This window comes from Polyodon spathula, chromosome 31 (genome assembly GCF_017654505.1).
Source record: "Polyodon spathula isolate WHYD16114869_AA chromosome 31, ASM1765450v1, whole genome shotgun sequence".
Lineage (NCBI taxonomy): Eukaryota > Metazoa > Chordata > Actinopteri > Acipenseriformes > Polyodontidae > Polyodon > Polyodon spathula.
In genome coordinates, this window is record NC_054564.1 from 3,008,858 (window position 1) to 3,021,815 (window position 12,958).

The window sequence follows — 12,958 nt, forward strand, 5'->3', positions numbered from 1 at the left end:
ATTCAAGGAAACACATGTACATGGATTAGGGAGTGGTTAACATGTAGAAAACAGAAAGTACTGATTAGAGGAAAAACCTCAGAATGGAGTGTGGTAACCAGCGGTGTACCACAGGGATCAGTATTAGGTCCTCTGCTATTCCTAATCTACATTAATGATTTAGATTCTGGTATAGTAAGCAAACTTGTTAAATTTGCAGACGACACAAAAAGTAGGAGGAGTGGCAAACACTGTTGCAGCAGCAAAGGTCATTCAAAATGATCTAGACAAGATTCAGAACTGGGCAGACACATGGCAAATGACATTTAATAGAGAAAAGTGTAAGGTACTGCACGCAGGAAATAAAAATGTACATTATAAATATCATATGGGAGATATTGAAATTGGAGAAGGAATCTATGAAAAAGACCTAGGAGTTTTTGTTGACTCAGAAATGTCTTCATCTAGACAATGTGGGGAAGCTATAAAAAAGGCTAACAAGATGCTCGGATACATTGTGAAAAGTGTTGAATTTAAATCAAGGGAAGTAATGTTAAAACTGTACAATGCACTAGTAAGACCTCATCTTGAATATTGTGTTCAGTTCTGGTCACCTCGCTATAAAAAGATATTGCTGCTCTAGAAAGAGTGCAAAGAAGAGCGACCAGAATTATTCCGGGCTTAAAAGGCATGTCATATGCAGACAGTCTAAAAGAATTGAATCTGTTCAGTCTTGAACAAAGAAGACTACGTGGCGACCTAATTCAAGCATTCAAAATTCTAAAAGGTATTGACAGTGTCGACCCAAGGGACTTTTTCAGCCTGAAAAAAGAAACAAGGACCAGGGGTCACAAATGGAGTTTAGAAAAAGGGGCATTCAGAACAGAAAATAGGAGACACTTTTTTACACAGAGAATTGTGAGGGTCTGGAATCAACTCCCCAGTAATGTTGTTGAAGCTGACACCCTGGGATCCTTCAAGAAGCTGCTTGATGAGATTTTGGGATCAATAAGCTACTAACAACCAAACGAGCAAGATGGGCCGAATGGCCTCCTCTCGTTTGTAAACTTTCTTATGTTCATACAAAACAAACATAACTTACTAGTGAAGTAACAAAAAAATACACTGCCATAAAAAAAACATACTATTCGCTAAAAAAGCAAAATACTTTAGTATGGGACTTCATAAAATGAATTTTCAAAACATTCCCCAAGTTAGTGCAGTTTTTTAAACAGATTAACAGTTGAGCAAAATATTAACATAAATCTTATTTAATTCACTGAAAACAGGTTTAACATGTCTTTAAAACCTTGGTCTCTATGAGTTAACTCACAGTACCAACATGTTTTGCTGACGCAAGCTACTTTGTAGTCCCCAGTAGTACTGAAGTTCCTGGTAAAGTAGCATGCATGCTAGAGAGGCTTGCTCTATATAACCATTTATTATGAGGTAGCAGCAGATAAACAAAAAGTTAACAGAAAAATAAATTTGAAGCCAAGCCAACCAGAATAACCCTACACATCCTCACATACGTAACTTTTTAAATTGGTAAATTACACACATATTCATGTGTACATACTAGGGGTGTCAGTTAATCGCAGTTCGACATTTAACTTTTTTTAAACTTCTTTTTAATACAATTTTTCTATTAATACAGCAGGCTTTTATCAGCATCTAGCTTGTTTGTTCACTGCTCTGATTGCTTCCTGATCTCCCCTGGTAACAGAGGTGAAGAGCATGCACAAAAAAAGAAAGAAAGAAAGAACTCCTGCTTCCAGTAAGTGCCTCTTTCTATCACATCTGATGTGAGGCACTGACATGCGATGTAACAAAAGAATTTTACCAAACTTAGCATTGCCTGTTTTATATAGAATATTCTTCTCATTAGTGAAATTTGACTCCTATTGCAGGTACTTTTTATTTATAATATATATATATATATATATATATATATATATATATATATATATATATATATTAGTTAAGTTTACATATCAGTGAATAAAAACCTTTTTGGTATATTAATGCTGACAGTCTATACATTACCAGGACCTGAAAATTTAGTAACTCATCTCAATCTGATTAAAAAATTTAACAACAAATGCTGGAATGTTTCTGTATAATTCTGTGTAAATAAATATAAAACGAAAAACAATATTAATCCAGAAGTAAGACAACAGCTTTAATATATTCCTCCCGAACTTTAATTATAAATATCAATTCAGTAGTTCAGGACAAACACCAATTACGAAATGTTTTAGTACAACTATTTATTGTGGAGAATACGGAGTATGCAATTTTACAGAGAATTATGTTGTATAGACGCTTTCATTTGGCATCAAACCTAGCTTGTTTTGAAGGCTCACTGCCTGGCTGAATGGACGAGGCGGAGACCCCCAAAAAGAACAGGCTGGTCTCAATGCTGCGATTAGTATTAAATATAGCCCACTTGAAGGTTTAGGCAACCTTTAACAAATGATCATTAGCACACAGGAGAGGAAAACAAAACCCATTTTTCGGAAATAAACCTCTGAGAATCCATGGCTGATCCAATTACCCTTCCTCTGGGCAGGGTATTAACGCTTAAGAGTACATTTTTGTAAAAGTATTTTTAGGATTCATAATATTTGTTCTAATGTAAACTTGGTAAGCACTGAATGACCAACAACCTAACCATTTGATAAGGGAGCTTAGAACTCCTTGGCAAGAAGCTGCTATGATTATGAAGGAATGACCGGAGAACTGCTCAGCTGTGAATCTGGACCTGGAAAGAATCTGGCGTAGATGAAAGAAGAACCAATGGCGGGTGATGATTGTTCCATTTTCGCTAATAAACAGCAGGTCTGAGGGTGATGCGCCCTGCGAAAGACTGAAATGGATAATAGAGAAAGGGATCATATGGGCTTACATTGGAGTTTTATTTATAAATGAAATAGAAAGGGTTCCCTAATCTTCCTGGACAGTTTTACTTCTTTTGAGCAGGAAGGAAAGGGTATCAGATGAGGTAATTGCGAGGTCGGAGATACAGGGTTGAATTTGAGAGCAATGTAGATTCTGGAGCACCTAAGGAACCCAAGAAGACTAAGAGAAAAGGGCTTTAAGGTTTATCTAAAAACGGGAAGGAGTAGCTGGAGCGGATGAGAGGCACCAAGAGAGTATGTTGATGGTGATAGGTAAGCAAGCAGGTGGAAAAAGAGATTCTGGTCGTTGAAGCCCTTTCAAGATTAGAGAAATGTGTGAGTTGCTGAGTGTAGAGCTAGGATCCCGAAAATGAGTTTGTAGAAAAACTGGATGCTGGAAATTGAAATATTGATGGAGGAAACTTACAGCACCATTCTTAAGGGACATAATATAAGATGATACTGCAGGCATTGAAAATGAAGGGAAAGGAATGCAATTCCAAGATGACCAGTGAGCTGGGAGTGATGCTGAGAACAGTTGTTTCTTGAGCCTGCAGAATTAGGGAATGCAGTGGGTGGCTCATATGCAAATCAGGTCTGAAAAGGGAGGAAACTGAGTTGGCAGAAAGTTGTCTTCAGGAGCTAATGCTCTGAATCTCTGCATTTGGAAATGAGAAAGAGAATCGGCGATTACATTCAGGTTGCTGAGAATGTGCTGAACTCTCAAAATGAACTGATGAGTAACAGGGAACCAAATAATCTTTCTGAATATTATCATTATATGGTGGGAGGATGAATGACTTTTGTTAATTTGGACTGTAGCTGAATTATCTAAGTAGAGAAGAACGGATTTTTTGGGCCCAGGAAGACACCCAAAGGGAATGCGGCTAAAGCAACTGGATACATTTCGTACAATGACAAGGAATGATTGGGGATAGGAATGCTAATGAATTCTTCAGGCCAAGGAGCAGAAAAACATTTTCCCTTGTAATATCCCCCTAAGCCGAAAGAGGGAGCTGCATCTGTGAACAGTTGAATGTCTTCGTGCAGCAGGAGATACTCAACGGAAAGGCAGAGTGCCTTGTGGTAAAAAGGATCCATGAGTATGACATTGTTGAGTGAATCAACAGATGGGATCAAGAGAAGATAGGAGACAGCTCTTTCTTGAGGAATTTTCCTCAAAGTTTTAATGGCCTAGGAGGGACAGAAGATTGCATTTGGTAGGAGGGCGACCGGACAGAAAAGTGGAAATAGAAACTACACGATTGCTCCCAGAGGCTGAAAAGGATTGGGAATCCAGGGTGAAGCCTAGAAACTCGATGGAAGTGAGAGGACCCAAGTTTTTTCTGATGCTAGGGGATGCCAAGATTTCATCAGGCAAACAGAAAAATAAAATTTGAAATGGGCATGATTAAAAAAATGTGTTTGATATATCGACTTTAAACCATGGCTCGCTTTCCCAGCAATTTTGATTAAGAATAAGGGGTGGTCGATTTTTGCATATTGCAGAGAGAAATCTTCGAGAAGGATTAAAACTATTGATGCTGGGTGTGGTGGAGTTATGGTGAGCGGAAATGAAGGAAGTTACAGGTGGAATAGTACAGGTTCCTTTGTTGAAGTTATTACAAATCTGGCAGCCTCCAGAGTATGCAGTATTGCAGCCCTGACCGTCTTTTGGTCTGGAGGGGATGAAAAGATGAGAAGGTTCGTGAAGGAGGGTCAGTGGGGTGAGCAGTTGAACTGCATTCAGTGCGGTCCAGTAGATGTTCTCGTTCCATTGTTGGAGATGGGCAGCGGCTTTGGCAGAAAAGACTTTGTAGTATTCAAAGAAAAGGGAAGCTCCGGATCTAACCGAGAAGTCTAAAATGATCACCATACAATTAATCAACTCGCGCCGGCGGTTGGGCTAGAACTCGCATATGATATCCCTAAAATAGCCGAGAGCTAGAATGAACTTGGAAATGGAAAGTGTTTTGAATAAGAACATAAGAACATAAAAACATAAGAAAGTTTACAAACGAGAGGAGGCCATTCGGCCCATCTTGCTCGTTTGGTTGTTAGTAGCTTATTGATCACAGAATCTCATCAAGCAGCTTCTTGAAGGATCCCAGGGTGTCAGCTTCAACAACATTACTGGGGAGTTGATTCCAGACCCTCACAATTCTCTGTGTAAAAAAGTGTCTCCTATTTTCTGTTCTGAATGCCCCTTTTTCTAAACTCCATTTGTGACCCCTGGTCCTTGATTCTTTTTTCAGGCTGAAAAAGTCCCTTGGGTCGACACTGTCAATACCAATAAGTAAGGAGGAAGGAGTTATAAGCTACTTTTACATTTGACTAAAGATTTTTTGAAAGGGTTTTAAAGAAATATGTTAGGTGGCCATACTGGTTTACGCACAGACACCATTTTTGAAAAAGTCAATTGTATTGACACAGGGATGATGCTTGTCAACTCTGGAGTTAATCAACTAAACCATTTTTTCAACTGAAGCAGTTTTAAATTTAAGAACAAGCCATCTTGTTTTACAAAAGAACACCATTTTGGCATATTTGAATTCTATTGTCCCCAGGATGACATCTACCAAGTTAGGAGTTAGTTGTTTAAATGGTTTGCAAACAGAATCAGTTTGATTTTTTGGCAAATTTGGTGGCAGCCATTTTGACAGTAAAATTTATCGCAGCAACTTCTGCTTCACAAACTTCAAGCAGGTTTGGTTGCTGATAACATATGTGAAGTTTCAGATCAATCGGTTCACTGGCTCCCAAGATGCAGATTTTGAAAGTCTTTTCCAAAAAATTGTGTTAGGCCGGCATCTTGGTTAAAGCAGGAGCGCAATTGTTTTTGCATCTGAACTATAATCTACACGGGATGATACCTGCCAAGTTAAATCCTTTGCAGTCCATTCATTCAACGTGTCAGGTCCATTATTTTCATCCGCGCTGTTTATTTCACAAGCGCTGTTTAAAAGTAATTTTATTCAAAGTAAAACAGATTTAAAAGGTACTGCACATCGACAGGACACTTAGTACTGCATCTCCATCCCCGCCCCACCCCTTGTTCACTGTACTTATCACATACCTCTTCATAGTCATGCATATTGACAAATCATCTCCTGATCACAATAACAATAGGCTTCCCAAGCCAGCTTAGAAGCCTAGTATCCTTATTAATAACAATAGGATTCACACAACTTTGTTGCTTTGACCCCTAATAAATTCATATATATATATATATATATATATATATATATATATATATATATATATATATATATATATATATATATATATATATATATATATATATTAGCATTTTTCCGATCTCAGGGAATGACCAGGAACATACGGGGTCAGCAGATCTTGTAGATAAGAAGGTCCAGGACCATGTAAGTCCTTCTAGGTAATAAGAAGAACTTTAAAATAATAATAGTAATAATAATAGCATCCATAATAAAACAAACAAATGAGATGGATGCAGTAATTGTATCAATTAAATATGCAATTAAAACCAAGATTCACGAAGATTATTTTTTTTAATCATGAGATTGATCACAATTCATTTTTGTAATTACTTGGCAGCCCTAGTACATACACCAAAACAGGGAGTAGTGTCCCATGAAACTCACCCACTCTGGGGTCACAGCACCAACACACTGAAAAACACATGGAAAATATACATAACGACTCTCAGAACTAAAACACAAACCTCCCATCAAAACAACACCCCATCACAAGATATTATTGTAAAATAATTGTTTTAATCTTTATATCAGATCCACTGTCATTGTACAGAGAAATACATTTAAATGAACGTCACCTTGGTCTTTAACGCACATTATTTGTGTGTGTTGAGTAATTTGCATTGCTCTTAAACTTACATAGAGCTCAGTACAAAACAATTGTGGCCGCAATGCAATTTGAATTTTGCATCCACAGTTATTTGCACAGTTCCAATACTTACATCTACCCCTTAGTGTGTTACTTTAAAACACTTTTAAAAGCAAAACTAACAATTATTCCTAAATGGTACATTACACTTATATTTATGTACATACAAAACAGGGAGTAGTGTCCCAAGAAACTCACCCACTCTGGGGGTCACAGCACCAACACAGAAAAACACATGGAAAAAACATACATAACGACTCTCCTACATAAATAAAACACAAACTTCATATCAAAACAACACTTTCCATACAGAAACACAAACAAAATACCTATAAATTAGAAATGTGCAGATTAGAAACTCACCAAACTAGTACCAGGAGTATCTTGAGCAGCTAAAACCAGCAGAGTGACAATCCTTCTGCTCCTTCACAGACTGTTGGAGACAGGTGTGTGACTGGCACTCCCTGGTGCCTCCCTACCACCTTACCTGCTCAGCCTTTTCTTTTCTCTTCAGTGTCCCTCCCTCTCATTCTAGCTTTTCCTATCAACCTTGTCTTCATTGTTCTTTCTTTGTCTTTGTTTGTGTCTTTCTGTCTGCCTCTTGTCTCTCTGACCACCCCCCCCCCCTCTGTTTTTGGCTCTGTCTTCCTTCACAGAGAGTGGAATGAGTTGTCAATGCTGAATAATAGTGCTGTAGTCAGACTAATTCATTAAAGCGGTATCCAATGCTTCTTTTCCACCATGCAACCGAGCCACAATGAAAGAACGTTTTTTTAAATAAAATAATTCAGTTTGCCAAACACAAACCAGTGGTGTTCAAAAATTAATATTACATCTGTATTTTGTATGGCTATATTTTGTAAATATATTTAGGAATGTCTTTATAATTCACAAATTTTACTCATTATATCGACTTACTAGAGTTCAGTTAGTTCTGTTGAAGGGTAAAAAATAAGTTTTTAAAAATATGATTTGCCAAAGATATCTCGTTTAAGGATAGCTGTTGTTGTTTCAGAAGGAGAAACCTCTAATGTTTAATTTGTTTAATCACTCTCCTATTCCTGGAATTAGAAACTGTGAGCCAGAGGAACAGATTAGTCATGCTTATACAAGGGCTGCAGAAGAACATCCAAAGAGTTTAGCTGAAGAAAAAGCAAACTGTGTTTCTACCAGGAACAGTAAAAAAGAAAGAATGCATCGTAAGGATATTGTCAAAATACTAACAGATAACTATTCTCAGGACAGTTCAAGAATTTGAAGAAAGCAAAAGTGAGGTGCTTTTAGTAGGTGATTCCACTCTACGCTTTGCTGATAGTGATTTTTCCCACATTGACCCACTAAACAGGACTGTTACTTGTCTTCCAGGTGCTGGGGTCAAAGATGTGGAATCAAGAATGGACCGTCTTTTAAGGACCTATAATAAAAAGCCTGTTATTATTGTGCAGATTGGAACCAGTGATGTCAGGGATAGAAAATCTGAGCTTCTTAAAGTTCAAATCTCTCACAACTACCTTAAAAGCAGTAGGGATGAAAAGTCTATGTTTAGTTTGCTGCCTGTTTTGGGCAAAGGGGATGAAAGAGCGACCAGAATTATTCCGGGCTTAAAAGGCATGTCATATGCAGACAGGCTAAAAGAATTGAATCTGTTCAGTCTTGAACAAAGAAGACTACGTGGCGACCTAATTCAAGCATTCAAAATTCTAAAAGGTATTGACAGTGTCGACCCAAGGGACTTTTTCAGCCTGAAAAAAGAAACAAGGACCAGGGGTCACAAATGGAGTTTAGAAAAAGGGGCATTCAGAACAGAAAATAGGAGACACTTTTTTACACAGAGAATTGTGAGGGTCTGGAATCAACTCCCCAGTAATGTTGTTGAAGCTGACACCCTGGGATCCTTCAAGAAGCTGCTTGATGAGATTTTGGGATCAATAAGCTACTAACAACCAAACGAGCAAGATGGGCTGAATGGCCTCCTCTCGTTTGTAAACTTTCTTATGTTCTTATGTTCTTAAATGTTCAGTAGAATTGAAACCTAAACAACTGGTTAAGCACTGGCGTATGAAAGAAAAAAAAAAACATTGTTTTATAGACAACTGGGACTGCTTTTGGGGAAGACCTGCATATTATAGGAAAGATGGTCTGAGCTTAAACAAACTGGGGGCTAGCAAGCTTGCAGCAAATATTGAAACAACAACTACCTCTATTTTAAACTAGAAATGGGGGAAGGGAGGATTTTAAGTCAGTGTACCAAATGTAACTGAAGTCATTAATCCCTCTTCTTGTTCTATAGTCAGAAGAAAATTCAAGGGATTTGCCAAAATAATCTTCCATGCATTCTCATCTCTTCAGCTCATCCCCCAACCCCCCTACTAATGTACACATAGCTTAACTTAATATAAGATCACTCTCAAGTAAAGTTTCTTTAATTAATGATTTTGTTATATACCACAACCTAGACTTTTTATTTAAGATTTAGAGTGAGTAGTTTTTCGAGATTTACGATTATACCGTATTTACAGTATAATCGTAAATCTCGAAAAACTACTCACTTCTAAATCTTTTGTAGTCATTTTTGTATTACTTTAGTATAAATACATGTTGATTTGGACTCATATGTTGTTTTTTTCTGACTTTATGTGACTGAAAAGATACACATTTGCCCGTTTTCCCATTGGAAATAGTGATATTTTGAAATATCACTGTCCTGGTCACAAAAGCAAAGTTTGTGGGGAATAATAGCCATTTTCTATACTTTTGAGGCATAAGCAATTAGAAAATAACACTTACTACCCAGGAACAAAAAAAAAAAAAATTGTTACACGGTGTTATTTACCGCTCACCGAAATACAACCGCAGTTTTTTTTTCTTCTTTATCAGAATTTGTTGATTTCCTGTCTACATTATCTGCAAAACATGATAAAATTATTTTGCTAGGAGATTTTAATATTCATGTTAACACTGAATCTGATCCTAAGACTGGAATTTGTAAGGCTTTTAGATTCTCTTGATTATATTCAACATGTTACAGGACCTACACATATCATGGGCATACCTTAGATTTGGTCATTTCTCTGGGCCTCGATATTCAACATCTGTTAACTGTAGATCTTACTGTCTCTGATCACTTTTGCATTCTTTTTGATGCTATACTGCCTTTATTCAATAGAGGGTGGCACATACTATTAAAACTCGCAGAATAAATTCTTCAACATTAACAGGTTTTCCGAAATAGTGAGACTATCACCCCTCACCACTACCCACTCTCTTCCTACTGATGAGTTAGTTGACAACTTTAACCACCTTTTAACAAGTGCATTTGATGTTGTGGCTACAGCTAAAACTCGAACCGTTCCTTGCAAAAAAAACTGCACCTTGGGTTAATAGTGCCTTATACAACTGTCACGTCTGCTGCGTTTCACAGATTCTCACCTACTCTTTTTATTCGGTCTTATTTATTTTCTGTTCACTCTGCACACACTCTTAACTCAGGGGAGACGTTAGGAGGACAGAGATGTTATAAACTCCTAGTGGTTTATGTTCGAGCACTGGACGAGCTGTAAGTAAGTCCATATAACCTTTATTTAATCGGAAAGAAAGACACTCAAGACTCATTCATTTTAAGTTTTACGAATCAGAGCAATGCTCCTTCGGTTTATTAAAATGCTTTTAATATTTGGAAAAAGTTAGGTTGATCAGACCTCCAAATTCCAACACATGCGGTCTACAAGCACCCACTTCTACATTTCAGTTTCATTCAATATAACACTCTCTTAAAACCAAAACATAGTTTCAAAACCTTATAGCAATGCAACCAATACATGTAAGATATAATAATGTTAGTAATATGCTTACCTCCTATTATAAGGAAAAGTAGCGTGAACAAAGGAATCAGTCTGGTGGAGATCTGCAAGTGATGGACCACTTCACCCTGTCAAGCAAAGGTCTTGAATGTGGTACCCTTTTGCGAAAAGTGTGAGTTTTTATAGGATTCACCTCCATAGGAATATATGGAGAATCTTTATCAAGTCTAACTCTTATCTCTGGCACACAAAAGCCTAAAAATTTAGAGCCTTGTGCCAACAATTAAAAAAAATACAACACCTGGTCTACACATCCAATCATGATCTCACCCGCTCATTTCTCGACCCCTCCTCTATCTAAAAAGCTAGGTGAAACAAAGAAAATAATATTATTTTGAATATATGAGTGTTGTCTGAAATATATACAACACTATTAGTTTTGATTATATGTATTAATGTCTAATAATATATTCCCTCATGCCATTCTATTCTTCAAATTAGTTTTCCTTCTCTCTTTACAGGCGTGTGCTTAACAGATATTATAAGAACATAAGAACATAAGAACATAAGAAAGTTTACAAACGAGAGGAGGCCATTCGGCCCATCTTGCTCGTTTGGTTGTTAGTAGCTTATTGATCCCAAAATCTCATCAAGCAGCTTCTTGAAGGATCCCAGGGTGTCAGCTTCAACAACATTACTGGGGAGTTGATTCCAGACCCTCACAATTCTCTGTGTAAAAAAGTGTCTCCTATTTTCTGTTCTGAATGCCCCTTTTTCTAAACTCCATTTGTGACCCCTGGTCCTTGTTTCTTTTTTCAGGCTGAAAAAGTCCCTTGCGTCCACACTGTCAATACCTTTTAGAATTTTGAATGCTTGAATTAGGTCGCCACGTAGTCTTCTTTGTTCAAGACTGAACAGATTCAATTCTTTTAGCCTGTCTGCATATGACATAACAGCACGAATTCAGCTGAACTGCGGACAACCTCCTATTTTTTTCAGCTGCACAAAAACCAGCTAAAACCAGTTTTCTAGTTGTGCTCTTAGCTTTCCAATTTCCAGTGATAATCAAGGTTTTTTCCAATTTTTCTATGGCGAGAAGACACCCTAACCTTGATGCTGTTTGATAAGAGAACTCCGGTCTTCATGCCAACTATCCCTTCACTTTCTGGCACGACTTCAAGACAGGCTCACAGCAAGTTATAAAGTTTTTACTTTCTTAAAACCCATCTTCTATTCTTTTTCTTAAAATTACTTTTTAAGCTTCTTATTTTATATTTCAAACAACATCTCTTTATGTTGCATCATCTTTTAACTCAGAGTCAAACTAGACAGTTTATTCCCTATAGAACACGATTATTAACTATTTTAAATGCGAACCTATCGATGAGAAACAATTTCATGCATATTATTATAACAGGCAGTGTTAAGCATATGGTCTTACACGCACAAATAGTTTCTAGTAAAAAGCAAGCATATTAAACCTTATTTCAACATTTAACAACATTTTCTTAGGTTAAAAAGGGTGTTGCAGAAACTTGCATTCAGTTCTGGGAATCAAGCCCATCTTGATAAGAAACTGCCTAAAAACTGGTCACTTGTATCAAACTATATCAGCTTCTACTGCATGATTTTATATAAAGAAAATACATAAGTTTCACAATTAAGAATTAAAACAGCATTACGCGTTACTTTTGATTACACACTTACACAATTTTCCAAACTAAAGATTATACAAACAATACAAAGGATTATAACACATATTATTGCATTAATACATTTCATTTTAAATTCTCCAATCCATGTCCAGGGTGTCAGCTCACTCCCAGCAGGACTCCACTTCGGTCTCAGGTTCAGCTCAGGCAGGCTCAGCGAACACGATAATAGGCTCTCGAATCCATCGTCTCGCATCACAGGTGTGAGTCGCCATGGCCTTGACTTCGTACCTACAAGACACTTGAACACGCTTAGTAGGGACACCTTCCTCACATTCTAATTTTCCCAGATGCGCCCATTTTACTAAGTGACCATTTCACAACTCATGCATTCAATCCTCTTAATATCTTTTTGGGTTTACATTTAAATGAGAGAAAGAAACTGCTACAGAATCATTGCATTCAAACAAGATTCTACAGTGTTTAGCCAAATGACTGCATGCCGGACAAAGTCTGAGCCCAGTCACTGATGACTTGCTTTGGCACATATTACATGCACAATTAACAAGAGGATTATGTTTTAATTTATGTGTCAGGGTTACTTCTGCACCATGTACAATAGTTATGGATGTGTACACATTGTTACTATACACTTCTTTCTGCTCACATGGAGGCACTTTAGAAGGGATGCCATTCATCCAGAATACAGTAGGGGGCCAAAACTTACTGTTTTTCATATCAG

The 12,958-nt window shown here is 37.2% G+C and overlaps 1 protein-coding gene across 4 annotated transcripts in view; it reads right to left on the reverse strand.

Moving 5' to 3' along the window:
- The window catches only part of vsig8b (V-set and immunoglobulin domain containing 8b), a 63,790-nt gene extending 56,561 nt beyond the window's left edge, over positions 1-7,229 (reverse strand). For 2 of the 4 annotated variants that reach the window (XM_041233371.1, XM_041233374.1), the window contains exon 1: positions 7,128-7,229. The gene's annotated coding sequence lies outside the window, so the exon portion shown is untranslated. Of the gene's footprint in view, positions 1-6,502; positions 6,530-7,127 lie in introns of all 4 variants that reach the window. The other 2 variants (XM_041233372.1, XM_041233373.1) reach the window with 2 other exon arrangements.
- Between the last annotated feature and the right edge of the window lie 5,729 nt (positions 7,230-12,958).